This window comes from Myodes glareolus, chromosome 23, assembly GCF_982192425.1.
Source record: "Myodes glareolus chromosome 23, mMyoGla1.1, whole genome shotgun sequence".
In the NCBI taxonomy this organism is placed as follows: domain Eukaryota; kingdom Metazoa; phylum Chordata; class Mammalia; order Rodentia; family Cricetidae; genus Myodes; species Myodes glareolus.
In genome coordinates, this window is record NC_142048.1 from 8,986,352 (window position 1) to 9,012,334 (window position 25,983).

General features: G+C 38.2%; 1 protein-coding gene and 1 pseudogene across 5 annotated transcripts in view; both read right to left on the reverse strand.

Annotated features, from left to right (window-relative positions):
- The window catches only part of Marchf1 (membrane associated ring-CH-type finger 1), an 846,936-nt gene that overhangs the window by 264,976 nt on the left and 555,977 nt on the right, over window positions 1–25,983 (reverse strand). The window lies entirely within an intron of this gene.
- LOC125405965 (BLOC-1-related complex subunit 8-like) lies at window positions 21,586–22,107 on the reverse strand (annotated as a pseudogene).

The following is a 25,983-nucleotide window of genomic DNA, read 5'->3' on the forward strand; positions in this document are numbered from 1 at the left end:
CCGGACAGTAATAAAAACAAATATAAAAATAAAAATGTATAACAAATGATACTTGGTGTGTTGAATAACAAACTATAAATTAAAAAAAAATAGGAAGACTAGACTACAGCTTAATAGTGGTTATTATATTTTTTTTTGGTTGTTGTTGTTTAAATTTTTCCAAAAAAGCTAGATAAGCATTTATTACTACAATTTGAAAAATTAAATGTCTTTTGCTTTAAAAAGTCAGACAGCAATTGTTCTTCTAAATTATGTAATGCTGTAGAAAGAAAAGAACCATGTGACTGAAGGGAGCTGCTGAAGGGACAGAACTCCAGGACTCCCACCCACTGAAGTTGTAAATACTGGGGATTTTCATGAGCTTTCACAAGGCAGAGTATTTTGTCTGTATATGCACTTTTCAGTTAGATACTTATAATGTCTTGTCAGCTATAAAAGACCTGCAATAAAAGGTTCACTTTTCAGAGCAAATCAATTTTATCTTATCCAAGACACTAATAAGTTGAAAGATTAATTCTTGGAATTAGACCTAGAGTAATGTTGGATCATGGCTGCAATGTGATCCAGATACTAAACCAAAGGAACTGGGATGAAGGCAGAGGCTGCTTTGAAATATGAAACACAGACCTACATTTTCTGCTTTGCCATGATGGGTGGAAATCATTAGGTGACCTGGGCACACAGGGGATCTAAAGAGAGGCAGTGTTTCCTATCAGGAAAAGCTGCCCATTAAACACCTCCCAGCAATGCACAGTGTAATTTCTGCTTCGTTCTATTTCATTTTGAAAAAAACGATGGGAAAGGAATTATTCATGTGTTTCCTCTTCTTTGGTTTAGCTTAGTGTGGCACTGGCTCCGTTCCAAAGTTGAGTTTGGAATAAAATGTAAAGAAGACAACACCTTGAGTCTGAAAGCACAATGGTGCATGACTGTGGACTACTGCATGCCACATGCTTTCATTGTGCCTGTGGGTCCCACCATGATATGCTCCAGATAAAAGCCACACATACATTGCCGAAACCCAAAAACTTACAGGGCACACATGCCAAGGGTTATAGGTTTATTTAAAGATGATTACATATGACTCATCATATCTAAATACTTTCACGCTCCAGATATTATAAATATTCATATTAACATTTTTGAAGTAATTTGCCAATCAAACATGTTTTTGTGGTAGATTCAGCATTCTACCAATCCAGAACCACTGCTGATTGACAGGAGTGGTTATTACAGGATTGTAGAATGAGACTGAGGTGTGGGCTCCCATAAAAAGCAGCTTTTTCTTCTATTCACAGAGGAATGCCCCATCCCTACCTTTTCCGTTTCATATTGCATCATCAGTTAGTTTCCTGTCTTTAATTTCTTTCTGATCACCTCTGAGCAAATTAGATCTCTAGCTGCTAACGTATTTTTTATTCTAATCCCTTGTGTTTATCTCTAACTTCCAAATTTATAGTAAAATCCATAAATTTTATGTAGTGACACTACAATTCTCTAGTCGATAAAAGTTTCCTGTTCCTCTTATGTGTTTGCAGGTATCAGAAAATTCCTTGCTTCCCCGCGGCAATGTTCCTCAACCTCTGTAAATAATGACTGTTCCTGAGACCCCTTTTTTGCTGGGAATCAGCATGAAAATAAATCGATGTGGGAACGACACTAAGGTGTCAGTATTACAATATTACAATCCACTGTGTTGTCAGGGTCACTGAAAAGATTCTCCACTGATGTCCCTGCACTTGATACCACTGCCTTTAATTAGAGACATTATAAAACTGTTGCATTAGCTCAGAATGTCTATCACAAAGCCTTTTTTAAATATACTAATCATCATGGTCTTTAATGAGAGAAAATTTCTTACTAAAATATAAAGGAAAATAATATCTAAGTTTTTATTTGACATAATATTTAGAGTCTAAATTGAGCTTTTTTGTCTTTTGGTTTTGATTTTTAAATTTTGACAATTTTGTCATATTGTTACTTTTTTTTTTAGTTTTGCTTTATAATTTTTTTTTATGAGAGAAGAACTTGGGTGCGTGTAGAGGTGGAGGGACCCTGTGAGGTGTTGGGGAGGATAAAATATGATCCAGGTATATTGTCTGAAAAATTGTAGTATATAAAAGAGTGTAATGGCTAATTAAATTTGATTGAATGGCTTGGAAATGTAGTCCTGACTTGTTCTTTCGATTGGTGATACACCTAAAAACATAAGGTAGCGATAGATATATCTCTTTAACAAATACATGCTGTCTTTATAAACCTAATATTTGCAATGCATATTTCAGCCTCCATCTGTAAACTGGTATTAAAATACCGATGTAATTCTTTTATAGCAACATAACTGAATCCCCATCAGACATATAGCTAAATCCTAACTACTTAATTGGCATGATCTTCTAAAGTACTCTGAATGCAATTAAAGTATTTGAATAACTATTTTAGCTGAAGAGTAAAACATAATCAGTCGCTCCTGATTCAGACACAATTTTCTATAGGTGGTAATTACAATTAAACATTAAGAACCACAACACCTAAAAAATGCACGTCCTTGTATATGCACTACTACACACACAGTGCTCTTCAGATTTAAGGGAGCCTTAGACTGGAAACCCAGGGAGGAGGTAAAGCCTGCAGGACTACGCATGGGGTCTTGAACAAAAGATTGGCCTGAGATTTAAATTCTCCAAGCACTCACAGTCCTTGATTTGTAGATTATTTTATCATAAGCACTACAAGTCTTTTTCATAAGAAAGAGACCTCCTTCCTTACAGTCCTCAGAGTGCTGGCGGAATGCAGCAGGGCATGAAAGCTCAGTTTTCCATGCCGGAGAGGCTGTGTAAATGGTACCTTTCCTTTTTTCCTATTAACACCTGGCATATTTTGTTCAATTAAGCCTCAATACACATGACCCATAAATGCAAAGGAGAAATAAATTGGCAGTGATGTCACTTCAATCTGGAGAGGTGAGTTGCCATGGCAACCGGAATATCACCATACTTTTCTCTCCAGTTAGGCAGTGACAGAAACATACTTCACCTACTGAACACAGCGTTAGAAAAGTCTCAGGAGGTGCTGACATTGGTAGATTTGTAAAACCACTTGCTGGGGTCTAGAGCTACTTCAAGGCTTATAATTCTCCCCTGCGAACTGACAGAAAAGATGTGGACCCAAGGGGAGACTTTCTGAAGGTGCAAGATTTGTCCCTTGAAGGTTTCTTCAGGAGCTAGTCTGGCTTGGAAGATCGTTCAGATTGTGGTGACAAGCTACTGCTGAGCTGGCTCCCATTTCCAGCATTTGTTAAAATAAATGCAGCGTTTATGAAAAGTGGTGCAAGTAGAGATAAGTGCATAAGACAAATCCTTTGGACTGCTTTTTATTTTTAGATATTTATTATCATTATTTTTATATATGCATATGCATATATGTACACTTAGCAGAGTATGCAGTCCGCCAAGTACTCCTGAGGACAGGTGACAGAGAGGTGATAAGCGTCAGGAACCCCTCGAGATGGCGTTACATGTGGTTGTGAGCCTGAATCGTGTGTTCCGTAGGAGCAGTGTGTGCTCTTTATGCCCTAGCTGTCTCTCCAGCTCTATATTGCATGTGGGCTAAATCTCCTGTGTTTCAGGCTGTTGCCAGTAATGAGACTTGTCTTTCCTTAGGTCTACAGAGATGATTCTGTGGTTAATGGCACTTGACGCTCTTACAGAGAGCTAGTATTCCCTTCCCACCTTTACAAGGCGGCTCACAACCATCATTACCTATAGTTCCAGGAGATTCTGTGCCTTTTTCTGACACCACAGGTACCAAACACACATGTGGTGCACACATACACGAGCAGGCAAAACACATCTGTACATAAAATAATAACATATCTCTTTACAAAAAGATATGGCTCTTAGTCTTCTCTGTTCTGGTGGATTTACTCAAAATGCATCGTACATATTATGTGTTTTCTTTTTAACATAATCCCTCGTTGATGAATTTATATTTCTGAAAGTACTCATTTTTATATGAAGGAAATACTAGGGTAACTATAATCTATTCTCACTGTATCTCTTCATAAGAAAATCCTAGCGGTTTTGCAGGGGTTACAATGTATTTTATAATAATTAGTAACAACAAAGAGAAAGTAGTAGCACGTCAATTGAATGCACAACAGGACAATGATTCTATAAGACTTTACAAGCAAATGCATGAGATAGACCCACAGTGCACCGGTGAAAGGTGCAGAGATGCCACAACATTCACAGAGTAAAACCAGGTGGCAAAGATCAGGGGGAATTTGGTTCTTTCCCTCAAGTTTTCCAAATACACAAATGTGTATTATCTCTCCGTTTAAATGTAGTTTTTGAGACAGGGTCTTACTGTGTAGCTCTGAGTGATCTGGAATTTACTGCGTAGACTATGCTTACCAGGAACCCGCAGATCTCCACCTACCTCAGCATCCAGAGTGGGAGGACAAAAGGTGTGTCCTTCCTCACTCAGGAAAACGTATTTTATTCTTAAAAGGTACATAAATATCATTTAGAAATTTATGCATGTAACTATGAACCACCTCAGCTTTTAGAACTTGATAGTTCAAGAGATAAGAGTCCCATAATACAGAATAAGAATTTCAAAAATAATTTATTGTGATAAAGAGCACATTTACACAAAATATATGCTAAGTAAATTTGGAAAATAAAAAAATTAAAATTATAAAAAGGTTGTGTTAACATTAGAATAAGAACTAGAAGAGTCTATGATTTTGTTTTCAATACTGTCTCTCCTTTATTTCCTCCCAACCTGTCTCAACTATTCTTTTCCTCTATAAATTTCAGACTCATTTTAATCAACTCTCAGGATAATCTGTTGAAAGGGACTGAATTATATCAAAAAATAAAATCCATGAAAATATCAGTTTATAAAATTGTTTTATGTCCTTCACATTTAGGCTTATCACGGTTTCCAATAGAATCTCATAATTTGCTGAATAAATCCCTATTTTTTTTTGGATGAGCACAAGACGTTTTACGATATTTTCTACACTTTACTTGTGCAAAAATGCTGTCTTATTGAATTGCTCACATCAAGTTGCCTTGGGCATTGGCATTCGTAACCCAGTTATCTCTGTCCTGTCATTTCCTGATAGAAATGTGTTAAACATTTTCCTCTGTGGCTGGAGATATCAATTATTTTGAGTTAGCCTGTCAAGTTTGAGTTATTTAAGATATGAATGCCTGTTGTGATCACACTCTTTTAGGAAATGGGAACTTTTATCAGCATGTAGTCCATTTTATCTTAAATAGTAATTTTTTGTCACTGAGTTCAACTGCTATGTTATTGCTAAAGTCATGTGAGTTTGTTCCGGGCTTGACTGGGGACCAGCACTGGGGTAGCACTTGTCATGCGCACTGCATCCTTTTGTTTTTACTCAATATTATCTTTTTATTTATTATTCTTATATTTATTATTATTACTTATATTTTTATACAGTGTATTTTGACTATGTTTTCCTCCACCTCCAGCTTCTCCCAGACCCTCCTCCTCACCTTCCCACCTCACCTATTCTATCTCTCTTCTCTCTATCTTGCTCTCAAAAAAACCTCACAAAAACATAAAAAATGAAAATAAGACAAGCAATAAACTTCAAAGTGAACCAAAAATCCTCTTGAAACATACAACTATCATAACTGAGTTTACCTTACTTTTATTCTAATTTTAATGATGCATTATTATTCATTGGAAAGCAGTATTTTTCTCATTTAGTTGCCACATGTGTTATCTTTAAAACTTTTTCCTTTGCTATGCTATTTTAGAAACACTCACAACCTATAATCTTTAGTGGTCTCTTCCCCCATAATATCAGAAATAAAAATTAACAGTCATTCAAGATTATACAATATAAGGTCCTGTAACATATTCTCTATATTCTCTTGAAACATACAACACCAAAATAAGAAGAATAAATAGCAAAATAAGTATGCCGGTCCCCCCAAATAAAATCTCATGGAGTTTGCTTTGTGTTGGCCAGCCTCTTCTGGCCAGTGACTCTCCATTGGAGAAAACTGGTTTTCCATTTTCTAGTGGGAATCAGTTGCTGATAAGTTCTTAGCCAGCAGTGGCTGTGTGTCCATTCCTCCCTCTCACTGCTGTGGCCCTGTCTTCTTTCAACCTCTGTAGGTCTTGTGTACTTACACTTGAAAAGCATACTGAATTGCATCTCTCTGATAATTTGTATGCGGAAATCCTAATTCCTGGTCACAATGGATTCAAAGAAAGGGCTCAGGGAGATATTAAGCTTACGTGAAGTCAAAAGGGCAGATCCCTAAGGAGAAGAAAAGGAAAAGGTTCCCCCCTCTCTGCACAAAGGAAAGCCCATATGAAGGAAAATATTGCAAAAAGCCAAATGATTGCAAACTATCAGGAGAGTGCCCACCAGAAGCCACTGACAATGTGTGTGGTTCTTGAACTATTTAGCCTCAGACCAAACGTAAATAAGTGGATTTCTGTGATTTGAGCTGCCCAGGCTATAACTTTACTAGAGAAGTCATAGCCAACCGAAAATGGATCATTACTGACACAATGCCAATTTAAATTTGATTCATACTTTGAAGTAGTTTTGCTATGACTGCCATGCATGAGATGTGGTTTATAGTTACAACTTCTTAGGGGATGTTCCTCTCTCTCTACTCAATGCTCATGTGCAACCAAACAAGCTCATACCCAGCTGTTTGGAATAGAGCACTTTGGAAAATGGGGTTAACAGTTGAGTGGCTTCTCCCATTGTAAAAATAAAAAAGAAAATTGGAAATTAAAAGTGAACATAAGACAATACAATAAGAAGCAAGAAAAAGAGAAGAAAGGGAGAAACATGGTAGAAAAAATGGGAAGGGAAGAATCTTTACAAAAAAGTTACACAAAGAGTCAGGAATCCCCCGAGGGGCAGCAGCCATGGGTATGTATTGAGTCACTTGGGGAATGCAGTAAAAGTTGCTGACAGATGCTGTATCCTTCTAGTACACAGGCAGTATTGTATAAATGTTGGTCCATTTAACATTTTTTGAAAAATGGTACTCTCAAGGAGATATTCTTGCCTTTTCTAAAACCTTACCATAAAACATGGAAATGACTAGTTGTATATGGCTGTTTAAATTTAAATTGAAAACAACTTTATGATTGGATTGAAGTCCCACCCTTCAAGATGAAACCCATACCAGGCATCATCATTGGGGCTGAGAACTTGTAGATAGGGTGGCTACAGATCCAATGTAAGAACCCATTACAATGATTCTGTTCCCTGGGCATAGGATTAAACTGACTCTTAGTGTCTTATCTTATACCCATGGGTTAGGGCATCTTACAACCAAGGTCAAACAAACACTTCTTTGCAGTACATTTTGATGGACAGAGACCCACAACTTCAATTAGGTTAAGGTGTAGAGAACAAGAGACTGCAGAATGCTTAGAAATAGATGGGCATCTATATCACACAGAGCCACCAAAGCACAGAAAGAGGGTATGGAAAAATTATATTCCTGTAAAATCTTTTCAGACCTTAAAAATAACATAACAACCATTATCTGTTTTTAATGAAGAATTAAACTAGGAAACACAAGTATCATAACTGAGTTTACCTTATTTTTATTCTAATTTTATTGATGCATTATTATTCATTGGAAAGCAGTATTTTTCTCATTTAGTTGCCACATGTGTTTTCTTTAAAACTTTTTGCTTTTCTATGCTATTTTATAAACACTCACAACCTATAATCCTAGGGGTGTCTTCTCCCATAATATCAGAAATAAAAATTAACAGTCATTCAAGATCATACAATATAAGGTCCTGTAACATACTCTCTATATTCTCATGCCCAGGGAATTCTCCTGACTATAAAGATATATAAACACAAGTCAACCTATTTTCTATGAAGAAATATGTTTGACTTCATTTAAGCAAGAGGCAAGGAAATGTTGTGTAGCATACAGATTTCAGAAAATAGAATTACCTTGTGAGTTACATTTTGTACTGACTTTTTTCACAGAGAAATCTCAGACTCTATCACATGTCAAGAATCATCACTAGATGAAGATACAGCCCTTTAAAATGAAAACACCAGCCTAGATATTCCATCAGGGAAAGAGATTGGGAGAAAATGCTGTTAGTCTCTGTAAACTCCAGGGAGTGAGGCCAGCTCTCACATCAGCCAAATACAGACAATAACTCAGAAGTTCAAGATGTCTTTAAAATCAATTATTTTTCTCTTAATGATTCTGTGCTCTGAACTGGAATTCTCATGGGGAAGCATGTAGACATTAAAATTGCTCATGTCTGTGACAGGCACTCATGGAAGTCTATTTGTAGCTCCATGTTTTTCTCTCTATCAACTACAAGGGGCCCTTTAATCCCCTCACCATGTCACTTGGTAACTGGATAGATAACACAACTCAACTGTTTCGTTGCTTAAAAAATAGCTTGCTTTATTCCATAAAAATGTCCCCACAGCACTCTAATTTTCTCCTTTACTTTTCCACTAGAATCCTAAATTTTCTACTTTTTAGAGAAAGAAAATCTGTGAATGTATTGTCTTGGGAATATTGAAACACCCTAGAGCTAGCATTCAGAGACTAAAGGCTATATGTGCCAGCTCTCAAAAATGTTTTCCCTGGGCATCTACAAAATTTCCAAGTAAATTTTGGATTTTGTTTTATTAAGAAAATATCATATATCTGGTGTGGGAGGTTCTTCTGTTGATTTGTTGCCTTTATTGGTTAATGAATAAAGATGCTTTGAGCCTATGGCAGGGAATAACAGAACTAGGCTGGGAAAAATCAACTGAATACTGGGATAAAGAAGGCAGAGTCAGAGAGAGACACCTTGGAGCCACCCCTGGAGATAGATGTGCTAAAAATTTTCTGGTAGGCCACGACCTCTTGGTGATGCACAGATTAATGGAGATGGGTTAAATTAATATGTAAAAGTTAGTCAATAAGAAACTAGAGATAATGGACTAAGCAGTGATATAATTAATACAGTTTCTATGTGATTATTTCAGTTCTGGGTGGCCAGGATGAACAAACAGACTGGTGCCAACATGACAGAATAAATCCACGTACACCCTGAGAAAGTTTGCAAAGAAATTCTAGACACAAAAGAATAGAGTTAAATATGGTTTGCTAATAGCATTTTCTTGGATGAGCTCTTTTTGCTAGAAGCAAGCAGAGGCATGGCTCCTTTAAGAGAGGTTTTCCTGATTCAGTCATAGCAGGAAAAAAGCCATGCTGTTTTGAAATGCTGGCTTCCTGGGCAATCATGCTAATGCAAACTCTGATTCTTTCAGGCAGGAGGTACGAATACAGAGCATTTGGATGGGGTTTGTGAGCAGACTGCTACAGCTTGCTTAATGATGACATGGACTGGCTGTGTGCCTGAAATTGGGGTGGTGTGCATGGTTCTCAGAGGAGCAAGTGGCTCTACCATGGTAGACCGAGTGGGGAAGCAGGAAGTACCATATTTAATCTAGTAATGCCACAGGTTATGTTTTAAGGAGCACTTAGCATTTAAAAAGCACTCCTGGACAGTAAAGAATTACAGATATGCAATAAAGACAAATCCAGTTGAGTCATAGTGTTGGATTAATGTACGTAGGCTTGGAAGAGATAAGAGAAAGAGTGTAAAGAGTCATAAAATAAAGTAAATGCTTTAAAAAAAAGTCTTTAAAGAGACAGAGTACAAATACACAGAGTCTGAGTCACGTATATTATTGTGTTATCTTTGAATTTTTTGACTGTGAATGAGTGAAGTACAGGATGACATTTCATTGTATGGGCTACTAAGCTAAACCAGCATACATATCATAAAGGTATCATGACTTCCAAATTTGGGTCTAAGGATATGTTGCTTTGGAAAAGCAGTTCTGCTCTTGTTTCCACAGAGGATGAGAACCTGTGGATTGCTTCCAGACTGGTGTGATTTGATGGAATAAGACCCCCTGAAAGATCACCTTGAATGCCCCTCAAAAAATTACTTTGCCCAACTGCTGACTGAGATGAACATAGCACACAGGATACACCATGAAAGACCTGATTAACAGTGCCTCCAAACAGCAGGAAGTAGTATGGACAAACCTATGCCAATATTCCCAAATATTGTCTATAAATGTTTGTTTACATTTAAAGGAGGATATAATATAGATATAAATAATTTGCATTTGTATGGCTCTTGGTTTATTGATGTAAGTTTTAGGTCAATTTTGTTATATTTCTGCTCTGGATTAAGGTATTGTGTTTGTATAGCTCATTTAAAGATGTAATGTATAATTAAGAAATATAAGTAATAGATAATCATCTATAATAGTCAAGTTTGCAGTCATGTTAGTTGGATTTTTTAGATGTACAGAGATGAACTTCAGATGGATAGGTATTCTTCAAATCTTTCAGAGACCTTCAGAATATAGCATTTAAAATGTTTTTATAACTTAGGACTTTTAATGACAATGAGACACATGTGCTTCTGGCAGCACAAGCTAATTCAAGAGGAAGATAAGCATCAAAGAGCTCCTAATGGAGTTTGCTAGCCATTTGGGCAAAAAACTGTTCCTGCCTGGACTGCTGAATTGGACATACAGGGTCCACAGATAAATGACTGTTAAACTTGCCTAAAGTGAGACAGTCTTTCAGAATTTCTGCTACATGAAAGTCTGCAAGACATTCTGTAGGATACAGAAGAAAGTGGCTGGCAAACTGTCAATATAGGCAGACATGTCTTTGAAATTTCCTGCTTCAAGGAAAAGTATGCTGGATACTATGGGACTGTAGACTGAAGATGGATGCCTCAACAGTACAGAGAAACTTGGGTGACTGTCCAGGCAGTGAGATAGCTCTGTCAATTCTAGAGTTTTGGAAGTTACTTCCTGTTAACTTAGGTAATAGTATATCCTTCTGGAGTCTTTGATGGTGTTGAAGAATTTATAGTTATAGCATTCTTTAGTTATAATAAAAGAAAACACAAGGAACTAACAATAACAGACTGGCAAATAAAAAAGATGGAGGGGGTACACAACAACAAAATATCAAGAAATAACAAACACTGCTCTTTGATTATTCTCAACATCAGTGTTCTTAGTCACCCAATAAAAAGACACAGACCAGGCAGTGGTGGCACACACTTTTAATCCCAGCACATGGGAGGAAGAAGTAGGCAGACCTCTGTGCGTTTGAGTTCAAGACCAGCCTGGACTACAGAGCAAGTTCCAGGACAGGCTCCAAACCTACACAGAGAAACTCTGTCTCAAAAAACCAAACTAAAAAAGAAGAAAAAAATGGCACAGACTAACAGAATGGATTCAAAAATACAACCCTTCTGCATCCAAGAAGTATACCGTAACATCAAGGGTAATCATCACTGCATGGTAAAAGGACAAAAAGAAAAGCTATTCCAAGTAAGTTTTCCTAAGAAGCAATCTGGTATAGCCATTTTAATATTGACAAAATAGACTTCAAACCAAAACTAAATAGAGGCAATAAGGAAGGACACAAGAGACTCATCAAAGATGAAGTCCTCCAAGAGGACTAAGAGGACATAGCAATTCTTAAAATCAATACAGCAAACAGAAGGGCACCAAAGTTTATAAAAGACTACTACAGTTTAATAATGCATTGATCCTCACACTGTGATAGTGACTGATTTCAGTACACCACTCTCACCAATAGTCAGGTTATCCAGACAAGTAAAGAGAGAAATGCTGGAGGTAACATACATTATAAACAGATATAATGGGAGCTCACCAACTCCAGTCAGATAGGTAAGGAAGCAGCATAGGTCCAAACTAGTTTCTCTGAATGTGGCTGTCAGCTGCATGGCTGGGGCAGACTTCCGGACCTGGCAGTGGCACCAGGATTTATTCCTACTGCATGTACTGTTTTTTTTGGAAACATATTCTCTTTGGATGGGTACCTTGTTCAGCCTAAATATGGTAGGGGGGGGCTTGGACCTTCCCCAAAGCAATGTGCCTTACCCTCTCTGAGGAGTGGAAGGGGGGTTGGGGAAGTAGGTGAAGAGAATGGGAAGAGGAGAGGGAGTGGGAACTGGGATTAGTAGGTAAAATGAAAACAGATTGTTTTGTTTTTTTTTAAAAAAAACATTTAAATTAACCGCAAACACCCAAAACTATACCTTCTCAACAGCTCATAGAACTCTCTCCGAAGTTGATCACATGCTTGTATATAAATCAAATCTCAACGGTCACAAGGAAATTGAAATAACATCCTATCTGTATCCTACCTGACATTAGGAATTAAAGCTGAACATTATCAACAAAAGAAATGACAGAAAGTTTACTCATAGAAACTGAACGATTCACTACTGAATGAAAAATAGGTCAATTCTATAGGCTGCTGATTTGTCTTGTTGACCATGTCCTTTGCTTTATGGTGTAGGAGGTTCTTCTGTCTATGTGTTGCTTTCATTGGTTGAATAAAGAAACTGCCTTTGTCTTTTGATAGGGCAGCAACTTAGGTAGGTGGGGAGACAGAACTAAATGCTGGGAAAAAGAGCAGATTCAGGAAGATACCATGAAGCTCCTGCTTGAGATTGATGTTGGTTAGAATCTTTCCAGGTCAGCCACAACCTCGTGGTGACACAGACTGGTAGAAAGGGGTTAGATCAGGATGTGAGAGTTGGTCAAAAAGAGGCTAGATATAAATGGGTCAGGTAGTAATTAAATTAATACAATTTCTTTGTGTGATTATTTCGGGTGTAAGCTAGCCAGGCAGGATGGAACAAAGGGCCTGCTCCTCCTCCTACAGGTTTACAAAAGCTTCTCAGTTTTAGGAGATCCCATGTATTGATTATTGCTCTCAGTGTTTGTGTTACTGGGGTTATATTTAGGATGTGGTCTCCTGTGCCCATGCATTGAAGGCTACTTTCCATTTTTTCTTCTGCCAGGTTCAGTGTGGTTGGTTTTATGTTGAGGTCTTTGTTCCATCTGGACTTGAATATATATATTGATTTTTATTGAGCTCTACATTTTTCTCTGCTCCCCTCCCTGCCTTTCCCCTCCCACCTTCAACCCTCTCCCAAGGTCCTCATGCTCCCAATTTACTCAGGAGATCTTGTCTTTTTCTATTTCTATGTAAGTGTCTCTTAGTTTCCTTGTTGTTGTCTAGGTTCTCTGGGGTTATGATTTGTAAGCTGGTTTTCTTTGCTTTATGTTTAAAAACCACTTATGAGTGAGTAGATATGATAATTGTCTTTCTGGCTCTGGGTTACCTCACACATAATGGGTCTGGGTTACCTCACACATAATCACATAATGATGTTTTCCAGCTCCATCCATTTTCCTGGAAAATTCAAGGTGTCATTATTTTTTTTTCTGCTGTGTAGTACTCCATTATGTAAATGTGCCACATTTTCCTTATCCATTCATTGGTTGAGGGCCATTTAGGTTGTTTCCAGGTTCTGGCTATGACAAACAATGCTGCTATGAACATTGTTGAGCACATGTCCTTGTGGCATGGTTGAACATTCTTTAGATATGTACCCCAAAGAGGTATTTCTGGGTCTTGAGGAAAGTTCTTTCCCAATTCTGACAAGTCTCCACTCTGACATCCAAAGAGACTGTACCAGCTTACATTCCCACCAGCAATGGAGTGTTCCCTTTACCCCACAACCTCTCCAGGATAAGTTGTCATCAGTGTTTTTGAGCTGGCCATTCTTACAGATCGGAAGATCAGAGTTGTTTTGATTTGCATTTCTCTGATGACAAAGGATGTTGAACATTTCCTTAACTGTATTTCAGCCAGTTTAGACTCTTCTGTTCAGAGTTCTCTGTTTAGGTCTGTACTCCATTTTTTAAAAATTAGATTATTAGTTCTTTTGATGACCAATTTCTTGAGTTCTTTGTATATTTTGGAGATCAGACCTGTATCTGATATTGAATTGGTGAAGATCTTTTTCCATCATGTAGGCAGTTGTTTTGTCTTATTGATCATGTCGTTTTCTTTACAGAAGCTTTTCAATTTTAGGAGGTCCCATGTATTTATTGTTGCTCTCAGTGTCTTTGCTACTGGGGTCATATTTAGGAAGTGGTCTCCTGTGCCAATGCCTTCAAGTGTACTTCCCACATTCTCTTCTATGAGGTTCAGCATGGCTGGCTATATGTTGAAATCTTTTATCCATTTGGACTTGAGTCTTGTGCATAGTGATAGATCTGGATTTATTTTCATTCTTCTACATGTTGGTATTGAGTTATGCCAGCAACATTTGTTAAATAGTCTTTCTTTTTTCCATTTGATATTTTTTTTGCTTCTTTGTCAAAAAATCAGGTGTTTGAAAGTGTGTGGATTAATATCTGGGTCTTCAATTCAGTTCCATTGGTCCTCCTGTCTGTCTTTTTGATTTTTCATATGAAATTGAATACCATTCTTCTGAGGTCTGTGAAGAATTTTGCTGGTATTTTGATGGGTATTGCATTGAATCTGTTGATTGCTTTTGGTAAGGTTGTCATTTTTACTATATTAATTCTACCTATCCAAGAGCATGGGAGATCCTTCCACTTTCTGGTGTCTTCTTCAATTTCTTCAATAAAGCTCTTGTCATACAAGTCTTCCATTTGTTTGGTTAGAGTTACTCTGAGATATTTTATGCTATTTGTAGCTATTGTGGTGGGTGATATTTCTCTGATTTCTTCCCCAGCCTATTTATCCTCAGTGTATAGTAGGGCTACTGATTTTGTTGAGTTAATCGTGTATCTTGCTACATTACTGAAAGTGTTTATGAGTTGTAGAAGTTCCTTGGTAGATTTTTTTGGGGGTTGTTTATGTGAATGATCATATCTTTAGCAAATAAAGTTTGACTTCTTTTCCAATTTGTATCCCCTTTATCTCCTTTTGTTGTCTTATTGCTTTATCTAGGACTTCAAGAACTATACTAAAGAGATATCGACAGAGTAGACAAACTTGCCTTGTTTCTGATTTCAGTAGGATTGTTCTGAGTTTCTTTCCATTTAGTTGATGTTGGCTGTTGCCTTCTTGTATACTGTCTTTATTACGTTTAGGTATGTTCTTTGAATCCCTGATTTCTTCAAGACCTTTATCATGAAGGGATGTTGTATTTTATCAAATGCTTTTTCATCATCTAATGAAATGATCTTGTGGGTTTTTTTTTTCAGTTTATTTATATAGTGAATTATATTCTCAGATTTTCATATGTAGAACTATACCTGCATCTCTAGGATGAAACCTACTTGGTCATGGTGGATGATGGTTCTGATGTGTGCTTGGATTCGATTTGCCAGTATTTTATTCAGTATGTTTGCATCAATGTTCATGAGTGAGATTGTTCTGTAATTATCTTTCTTAGAAATGCCTTTATGTGGTTTTGGTATCAGGATAATTGCAGCCTCATAAAAATAGTTTGGCAATATTCCTTCTGTTTCTATAGTGTGGAACAATTTAAAAAGTATTGGTATTAGTTCTTTGAAAATCTTGTAGAATTCTGAGTTGAAACTATCTGGTCCTGGGCTTTTTTTAGTTGGGAGACATTTGATGACTGTTTCTATTTCTTCAGCAGTTATAGGTCTGTTTAATTTGATTATCTGGTCTTGATTTAATTTTGGTAAGTGATATTTATTCAGAAAGTTATCCATTTCCTTTAAGTTTTCCAATTTGTTGGAATACAGATTTTCAAAATATATCCTGATGATTCTCTGTGTTTCCTCCATGTCTGTTATGATGTTCCCCTTTTCATTTCTGATTTTGTTAATTTGGATATTCTCTCTCTGCCTTTTGCTTAGTTTGGATAAAGGTTTTTTCTATTTTGTTGATTTTTCTTGAAGAACCAACTCTTTGTCTCATTGATTGCTTGTATTGGTTTTTTTTGCTTCTATTTTGTTGATTTCAGTTCTCAATTTGATTATTTCCTGCCATCTAGTTCTATTAGGTGAGTTTGCTTCTAAAGTTTTCAAATTTCCATTAATTTCACTAGTGTGGAATTTTTCCTGCTTCTTTATGTAGGCATTTAGTGTTATGAACTTTCCTCTTAACACTGCTTTTATTATGTCCCATAAATTTGGGTATTTTGTGAAGTCATTTTCATTTAATTTTGGAAGTCTTTAATTTCTCTTTTTATTTCTTCCTTGACCCATTTATGCTTCAGGAAGCATTGTTTCCAGGTGTTTGTGGGTTTTCTGGAATTAGTGTTGCTGTTGACTTCTAGTTTTAAATCAATGATAAGGTACATTGGGTTTTCCCATTTTTTTTTGCATTTGTTTTGTTACTGAGTATGTGGTCAATTTTTGAGAAGGTTATGAGGTACCGAGAAGAAAGTATATTCTTTTATGCTTGGATGGAATATTTTATATTTGTCTATAAAATACATTTTAGTCATAACTTCTGTCAGTTCCCTTATTTCTCTATTCATTTTTTTGTCTAACTGACCTGTACAGTGGTGAGAGGGGAGTGTTGAAGTCTTGCACTATTAGTGTGTGGAGTTTAATGTGTGATTCTTTTACATATGAGGGTGTCCTTGCATTTGTGGCATAGATGTTCAGCATTGAGACTGGCTCTTGATGGATTTTTCTTGTGGCTAATATGAAATGTCCTTTCTTGTATCCTTTGATTGATTTTAGTTTGAAGTCTATTTTTTAGATATTATGATAGCTACATCAGCTTGATTCTTAGGTCCATTTGATTGGAATATTTTTTCTCAAACTTTTTCCTCTGAGGCAATATCTGTCTTGGAGGATGAGGTGTGTTTCTTGTATGCAGCAGAAGGATGGATTCTGTTTTCGTATCTAATCTGTTTTCCTGGGTCTTTTTATAGGTGAGACAAATCCATTTATATTAAGAAATACTAATGACCTGTGATTGCTATCTCCTGTTAATTTAGTTTTCGTTGTTGGTGATGTTCATTTGTGTGTTTTTCCCTTCTTTGGGATTTGCTGCTGTGAGATCATCAATTATCTGTCTTTTTGTTGACATAGCCAACTTCCTTGGGTTGGAGTTTTGCATTAGTACTTTGTGTAGGACAGGATTAGTGGCTAGGTATTGGTGAAATTTAGTTTTGTCATGGAATATCTTGTTTTGTCCTTCTATGGTGATTGAAAGATTTGTTGAGTATAGTAGTCTTGCCTGGCATCTGTGGATCTCTGAATGTCTGTGTAACGCTTGACCAGAACCTTTTGGTTTTCACTGTTTCCATTAAGAAGTCAGGTGTTATTCTGATAAGTCTTCCTCTATATGTTATTTGGCCTTTTGCTTTTGCAGCTCTTAATATTCTTTCTCTGTTCTGTATGTTTTGTGTTTTGATCATTATGAGAGGTGAGAGGACTTTTTTGGGTCCAGTTTATTTGGTGTTCTGCATGCTTCTTGTATCTTCATAGACACGGCTTCCTTTAGGTTGGGAGAGTTTTCTTCTATAATTTTGTTAGATATATTTTCTGAGCTTTTGAGTTGAACTTCCTCTTCTATACCTATTATACTTAGGTTTAGTCTTTTCATAGTGTCCCATATATCCTGGATATTTTGGTTTAAGCTTTTGTTAGATTTAATGTTTTCTTTGACTGATGAGTCTTTTTTCTCTATTGTTTTTTTTGGCACCGGAGATTCTCCCATCTCTTTTATTCTGCTGTTTATGTTTGCATTTGTGCTTCCTGATCATTTTCTCATGATTTCTGTTTCTATAATTCCCTCAGCTTTTGCTTTCTTTATTGTCTCTATTTCAGTTTTCAAGTCTTAGATAGTTTCTTTCATATATTTTATTGTTTCTTTCATATATTTTATTGTTTTTTCTTGTTTTTCTTTAAGTGATTTGCTGATGTCTTTCAATATTTTGTTGGTCTTTTCCTCCATTTCTTTGAGGGAATTTCTCATTTCCTCTTTAAGGGTCTCAAACATTCTCCTGAAGTTATTTTTAAGTCATTTTCTTCTGCATCATCCATATTTGGTTGTTCAAGACTTACTGTTGTAAGGTCTCTAGGTTTTACTGGTGTCATGTAGCTCTTTGTTGTGTTACATGTGTTCTTACCTTGTCTACTCATCTTTTCCTCCAATTGCTGTGGTTGGGGCTGTCTGTAACTCTGGTGATTAATTTTCTAGGTGCCAGTAGATCCAAGGCTCAGATTTCTCGTGGTATAGTCAGTGCCATGGATCTAGTCACCCCTTTGGTCACTCTGTGTTCCTGGAGGTCACTCAGCATTCCTGGAATATGCATGGCTCCCATGAGGTTTGTTGTCTCAGGCCTGTTTTGGTTTAGGTTGTTGGCTCAGACCTGTTTCTATAAATGTCCCTGCTCTGGATCCACTCCTGCAGAAGTCCCTTTCTTGGGGTTGGAACTGCAAAGGTCTCTGGAGATCCTGGTTCAGCCCTAGTTCCTTGGAGGTCCCATACTCACACCTAGACCCATAAGGGTCCTGGTTCAGGCTTACTTTCTTGAAGGTCTCAGATTAATGCCTGCAAGAGCAGCAGTCTCTGACTCTGGCCCACTCACTCAGCAGTTGCTCCCTCTATCTTCTCCTGTGGATTTTGCTGTATCAGGTGTGTTCTGGCTCAGGTCACTGGCTCAGTCCTGCTTCTGCAAATGTCCCTGGTCTGGATCTATTCCTGCACACATGGAGTTCACCATCCCAGGCCTGCTCTGGCCCAGGTAGCTGGCTCAGTCCTGCTCCTGTGGAGTTCATTGCCTCAGGCCTACTCTGGTCTAGATTGCTGTCTCAGTCCTACTCCTGTGGAATTTGTTGTCTCAGGCCTGCTCTGGCCCAGGTCACTGGCTCAGTCCTGCAGTTGTGGAGTCCATTGCCTCAGGTCTGCTCTGGCCTAGGTTGCCAGTTTAGATCTGTTTCTGCTTCTGTGGAGTTCACTGTCTCAAGCCTGCTCTGGTCCAGGTCACTGGCTAATTTCTGCCTCCACAAATATCTAATATAAATACTTTAATATATTAAAGAAATTGAAAATGATATCAGAGGATAGAAAGATCTTTGATATTCAAAGATCAGTGGGATTAATGTGGTTAATATGGCCATCCTACCAAAAGCAATCTCCATAAAATTTCTAACGTAATTCTTCACAGATTTGAAAGAACAAAACTTTTCAGCTTCATATTAAAAATAATAAAACCAAGGATAGGCAAAACGCCCATGAATAATAAAATAATTGCTAGAGACATCACCATCTCTAGTCCAACTGTACTACAAGAGACATAAAAACAGCATCTATTTGGTACAAAACCAGATATGATTAATAGAACAGAATTGAAGATGCAGATAATTCTATATTCCTATGGAAGCCTAATTTTTAATAAAGAAGCTATTAATACACACTGGAAAAAGACAACATCTTCAACAAATGGTACTAATCAAACTGAATGGCTGGAGGTAACTCAATGCCAAATATATCAAGGTTTTCAACAGAAGGCTGAATCCATAGAATATGATATTGAACAGAAAGGGGGAAGAGTTTTTAACTCATTGGCACAGAAGACAGCTTCCAGAACAGAACATAAATCAGCAAATTGAAGATCAACAATTTCCAAATGATGCTTCATGAACTTTAAAGGCTTATGTATGTTGAAGGACACTATCACCCAGATAAAACAACAGAGTACAGAATGGGAGATTTTTTTACTAATTATTCATCTGAGAAGAGCTCATATCCAAAATATATAAAGAACTCAAGAAACTGGACATAAAGAAAACAAGCCAATTAAAAACTGGGTACTAATTTAAAAAGAATTCTCAGTAGAGGAAACTCTAACGTCTGTGAAACACTTAAAGAAATGTTCAGCATCTTTAGTCATTAGGGAAATGACTACTTTGAAATTCATCTTACATCTGTAAGAATGACCAAGATCAACAAAATGAGTGACAGCTGGTGCTGGGGTAGTAGTCTTAAGGCATGGCTTTTTGCCTTTCAGACATGATCTCTTTAATTGAGTTGTTGGAAAAAGGAGTCCCTTCGGAACTCTCATACAAGCCAGAATATTGTCTCTAAAAGCTTCCACTAAAGCCTCATTGCTGATAATCATACATACACAACTCACTGAACATATAGAAATCCAGCTGCTGCCTACAGAGAGTCTACACCCCTATAGACAAATAATGTTCATGGTCCAGAAAGGTACTCTGCACTCCATCAAAGGAGGAAGACAAATATCAACTCAGCTACAAACTGTTTCATCTGCAAGTATTACTTGATGGCAAGGAACACTGGTGCAAAATTGTTACAAAGATTGTGGCAGTAACTAATGAAGATATGATTTGATTGACGGCCCATTATATTAGATGGAATCCATACATGACAATGTTAAGGTAGCCAAGAACCTGAGACTAGATGGGCCTGGAGAAGGAAACAAATGTGCCGTCAGGCTAAGGAAACGGAGCAAAAAAATGACTTCTCAGGACCTTCTGCTATTTTCATAGATCAGTGCCTTGCTCATCCATAATTGAAAACAACTACTGAGACCCACACAACTGGACAATATGCAGCCATAAGTGGGATGACTTATCAAATCCCTCCCCTCAGGGCTCAGGAAGTCCTGTGGAAGAGGAGGAAGAAAAAGTGTAAGAGCCAAGGGGTGGAGAACAGCCAGAACACCAGGCCTTATAAACACCACACAACCGAAACACATGTGAATTCACAGGAACTGGTAGCATGCACAGGGACTGCCAGAGTCTGCACCAGATGGGATCGCTCTGATCTCAGAACACACAGCCCCATCCCTAGCCTAGAAGCTAGCTACAGTCGATAACCATTTTTAAAGGGAAAGTTAATTTTCTCCAATGGAGTCTCACTGGAAAACAAACCACTCTAAACTCTTGAGGGTGGGCTACATGCCAGTGGTAGGCCGCTAACAGAGAATGAACTGAGTGCCATCTTGGAGACTCTCTGTAATGCTATGCCAGAGGAGTCTCATTTTCTTCCATTTTCTTCCTTTCTTTTCTTTTCTTCTTCCTGTTTTTTAACCTTACAGGTCAATTATGTGTTTTCGCTGGATTCCTCTGTGCAAATGATCAGTTCTCTGCATATGTATGTGTTTCTCACACCTTTGCTTTGGTTCTTTGGCTGTTTCATTTTACTCTGACTTGTTTGTCTTTCTTTTACTAGATTTTTAAATTTTTATTTTATTTTATTTTTATTCCTTAGATGTCCGGTGTTTTCTAAGTAGATAGAAAATGGAGTGCATCCAGATGGAAGGAGATGTTGAGAAAGGAGAAACAATAATAAGAATCATTGTATTAAAAATCTGTTTTCAACTAAAGGACAAAAAAGGAAAACATAACCTTAATGGAAAGGGTGATGGCCCCAGCTCTGAGATGGAACTAGAGGAATTATTCATTCTTAGGACTCTTTTAGAATCCCTTTAGTTTTCCTAAGATAATGCTCCAAGTCCACAATGAATACATACAGTTCTACAAATATCACATGAATATATTCACACTTATAAATATTCAGTAAATTTATAACCAATAAATAATAAAACAATTTCTAAAGTATTTAAATGCAAAGAATATTATACTCAAAAATAATGATAATGAAAACCAGTATTAGCAATATGTATACCATCACCGACCACGTGGCCTCAACTGGATAAACCATGTTTACATGAAGAAAAAGCTGAAGACCAGAGAAGTGAAGATGCGGCCTCAAGGTCACACAGCAGCTGAGTGGTTGGGGGCATAGGAGCGAGGCGTCTGCCTGGGTGGGGAAGCCGGTGGCCCTGAGAGTTTTGCAGGATCAGGGTCAGGCCACAGTAGGAGGGGATGGTTTCTCCTGGCTGTGGTCCTGGGCCCTGGTGTTCATGTGGTCCCGGATACTGATGGTCTGTTTGAGCAGGCCTTCGACAGTACGGAAGTACACACTGCTGTTCACCAGGCTCTTCACAGCAAAAGTCAAATACCAAATACGGGTCCTCAAACCTGCAGGCATACTTCACGATGTATATAGCACCCTGGCTCTGCTCCTCCCATCTCTACATGTCAGCCTTGTGCTGGGCCAGTTCTGGCAGTGAGCGGTGCAGATGTTCCTGTAGCCAGTATAGGGCCACTGACAGCTCGTTGGCCAGGACATAGACACTTTCGGTGAACTTATCTGTTACTTTCTTTCCCTTCAGCAGCATCTCTGGTTCTTCCATAGCAAAGGCAGCCAGGCGGAGCCCTCAGCAATAATATTCTTCATACCAGATCTTAGATTTGCCTTTTCTTACTGTGCAATTGTGGTGCCAGAGTGAACAGAATACTGTTGCCTATTCCGTTTTAATCTGATTTTCCTAAATGACAGTAAACGTGTAACAATGGCGAGCTCTGAAATAAGGTGGGCTCGGTTATGGGGTGACTAGATTTTTCTCCTCCAAATTCCTGTGGAACCTGTAGACCATGTCTTCAGTGTAGCAGTGAGAACAGGTGGGGCCTAGTGTGAAGCTGTTTGGGCCCGTGAGTGCAAACCTTCAGGAAGGTGTCCTATCACAGGTACTGCAAAGTGGGCTGCTGTCACACACCAGAGCTAGCCTTTATGGTTTCATTTTCTCTGTCCTTGACATCTCACTCATGTCATGAAGAAGCATAGGGTCGACCCCAGAAGTGGACACATTTCCGCTTCAGCACTGTGGCCTAAGTTAGCCGTGTGTGTGTGTGTGTGTGTGTGTGTGTGTGTGTGTGTGTGTGTATGTTTCTTTTCTTTTTTAAAAATGAAAACAAGCTATCTTTTTTCATTTTGCATACCAATTCAAGTTCTCACCATGTCTCCTCCTCCCATCCCCTCCAACTTTCCCTCCACCCCACCCCTCATCTACTCCTCAAGGCCCTCCCTACTATAACTAGGATGAGCAAGATATCCTTCCAAAGAGAACGCGTTCCAAAAAGCCAGTACAAACAATAGGGATAAATTCTAGTGCCACTGCCAGTGGTTCTATAGTCTGTCCCAGCTATCCAACCATCACCCACATTCAGAGGGTCTAGTCTGACCTATGCTGGTTCCTGTCCTGTCTGGCTGCAGTTGGTGAGCGCCCATTAGCTCAGGTAAACGGTTTCAGTGGGTGTCCCCATCATGGTCTTGACCTCTTTGCTCATATTCTCACTCCTCCCACTCTTCAACTGGACTTTGGGAGCTCAGCCCAGTGCTCCACTGTGGGTCTCTGCCTGTTTCCATCAGTAGCTGGATGAAGGTTCTATGGTGACATTTAAGATAGTTATTGATCTGACTATAATCCTAGCACCTATTTTTTTACAAATGAGGTTGTTCAGTCTCGTGTACTCTGTCATGCCAACAGGAGGCAGATAAACACAAGTGTGAAGTTTTCTTTATGTTGTAGACAGCACAGACTTGGAAATAATGGAATACATTGTCCCATTAAAAACTCAACCATCAGCTACCTTGTCTCAGCACACAATGACTGACACTGTGTGGTAGCGCAAGGCTTACCAGTGGTGTGGATAAACGGACAGAATGCCCACACAGACATGTAGATTTTCAAGGGTAGAGGGCTCTGTCTTATTCTTGTGGGTGACAAAGATATTCAACATGGACCAAGAAGGCTAACGGTAGACACCTGGGATGATGGAGCTGAGTCAGCACAAAGTAGCTGACACTGAATGTCTGGAGAACTCCAAAGTGATCAGTGATGTATGATGTTAACTATTCCTGGCAGAATGCCGATTTTGTGTGAATTTCGTACAAATATGACCTTGAGGTGAGAGGCCTTAGTCTTTGCCATCACCAGCTTGCCTGTCTGTAGGCTTTATTGGCTATTTCCACGTGGCCTGTGTGCCAGTTCAAATATGTGTCCATTTCTGCCTGTGTGTGGTCTATGTGCTGGGTGCCTGCTGGTTTCTACCAGCCCCTAGCTAGCAGCCTGTGTGGCAGCCTTTGCTCAGAGTGAAGACAGGAATTCTTGTCTACATTCCTCATGTTCCTTAACCTTCTATAGCCTTCCTGCTTTCTAAGCTTTGGAGCAAGGACCTCATACCCTTTCCATTCCTTTCATAATCCCTTCTATAAAATTATACTAACTAGGTGATTCGAGATTAATGGATATCTTATGCCCAGCAAACTAGAACTGATCTGGATGCTTCACTATAGTGTTTGTCTGAAATAAAGTTGGATAAATCTATCCAAAAAGTAAGACTTAGCTATTTCAATACTATCAATAAAGGATTTGTAATGAATTCATGGCAACACTTCAGTTTCAATTTAGAGAAGAAATGTAGAGCACTTGCATATAAACTTTTTTCAACGAAACAGAAAGATGCTGAACAAGTAGTGGAAATTTATTAATTAAAAATCGACTTCTCAGCAGTGATATCAGAGATCAGTTTTCATGACTGTTTGGGGTTTACCTCTAAGACTTCACTGAGTTTCAAACTTATTCATTGTTTCCTTTTTTAAATTGTTTGATGCTTAATGTTTTTCTACCAGTATCTTTGAAATCTTTTGCTGCAGAATGACAGAGGATTGGCTTTAGTCACTCCTGGAAATCACAGTATATGTGGGGCCCTTTCCGTGTCCTCTCTTCCCTCTCTCTGCACACATTCCCTACACTGCTAGCTGCAAGTTTTACTGTTCTGTGGCACATGAACTTTTTTTGAGAGGAAGAAAATAATGTGTGCTGATACTAAGTGACATTAGCTTCTTTCCAACTGGCTAATGTGCAATTGCAGCAGAACCCAAGGCTCACCCAAACTCAGTCTTGTCCTGTCCACATACATCAAGCATCCATCTAACTAATCACACACTGAAGCATCTCTTCTCCCTGCTTTTCCTAGATAAGCATTTCCTATTCAAGTCCACAGTTGGCGGTGCAGCCCCAGCTTGACTGACCCAGCTGGATGCATGCATGTTCTGCAGCCAGAATTGAAATGCTTGTGCTGAAATAAAATTTCAACTGAGTATCCATGTAAACACTTTGTCAATATATATATATGTTTGAAACAAGAAAAGTATATCTTTAGCGTTAAAAATAGCATTGATAAAAAGCAAGTGACAAATAGGACCTGATATTCATAAACTGAGTGGCGAGAGAAAGAACACATGAAAATGTGTGTGACGTCCATTCTCTCAGCTGGAAGGAAATAAGCTGTGTGGCTTAGTGGGGATCAGAGTAGACTGTCTCATCCATGTGCCAGAGCTGCGGTTTCCAAACTGGTACCCTCCTGTGATCGCATCCTACTGACACCAAACTCTCTCCCCTCTCCTTCCTCTTTCCTTCATTGCTGCCTCTCTGCAGTGACATTCCTGTTCCTCAGTCCAGGCTCCCCCTAGCATTTGTCTAATCCTGTCTTGCAATTGACAATAGTATGTGCCTTAAGAATTTTAACTGCTTTGAGATAGTTAATCTAATAGTTAAACTGCTAATGAAGTTATGTGATGATTTCTGTAGCTTGAAAGCAGTGATTCTTAGCCTTCCCAATGTGTGACCCTTTAATACAGTTCCTTATGTTGTGGTGACCCCCACAGTCATAAAATTAGACTTTTCACTGTTACTTCATAATTGCATTTTTGCTACTGCTATGAATTGTAATGCACATATCTGTGTTTTCTGATGGTCTTAGAGGACCCATGTGAAAGGGTCATTTGACCCCAAAGGGGTCGTGACCCACAGGTTGAGAAGCACTGCTATGGCATATGCAAAGTAGCCTGCCTCTGACAGTAAGAAAAGCTTTGACTAGTACTCACATTTATAAAGTAATAGGTTCAAGAAATATGACGATGAGACCTCGCCATCCCAGTCACTCGGCTGTGACATTTGCATTTGATAATAACATCTATAAAACTCACATTTTCTATTTATTTCAAAATAGTATTCTAATCCGAATTTTCATTTCTGCCTATTTCTTTGGTAAGACAACTTTTTCACATGCATTGAAATGTTAAATTGGAGTTCAGCTCACCTCTTATGAACTCCTCTATGACTTCAGAAAAAGCCAGGGGAAAGGGTCACAATTTGTGTTAAAAAGTCCTTCCAGTAAGTGCATGATGTCTTCTGAGAATATTATGTATGTACTATGTATATGTA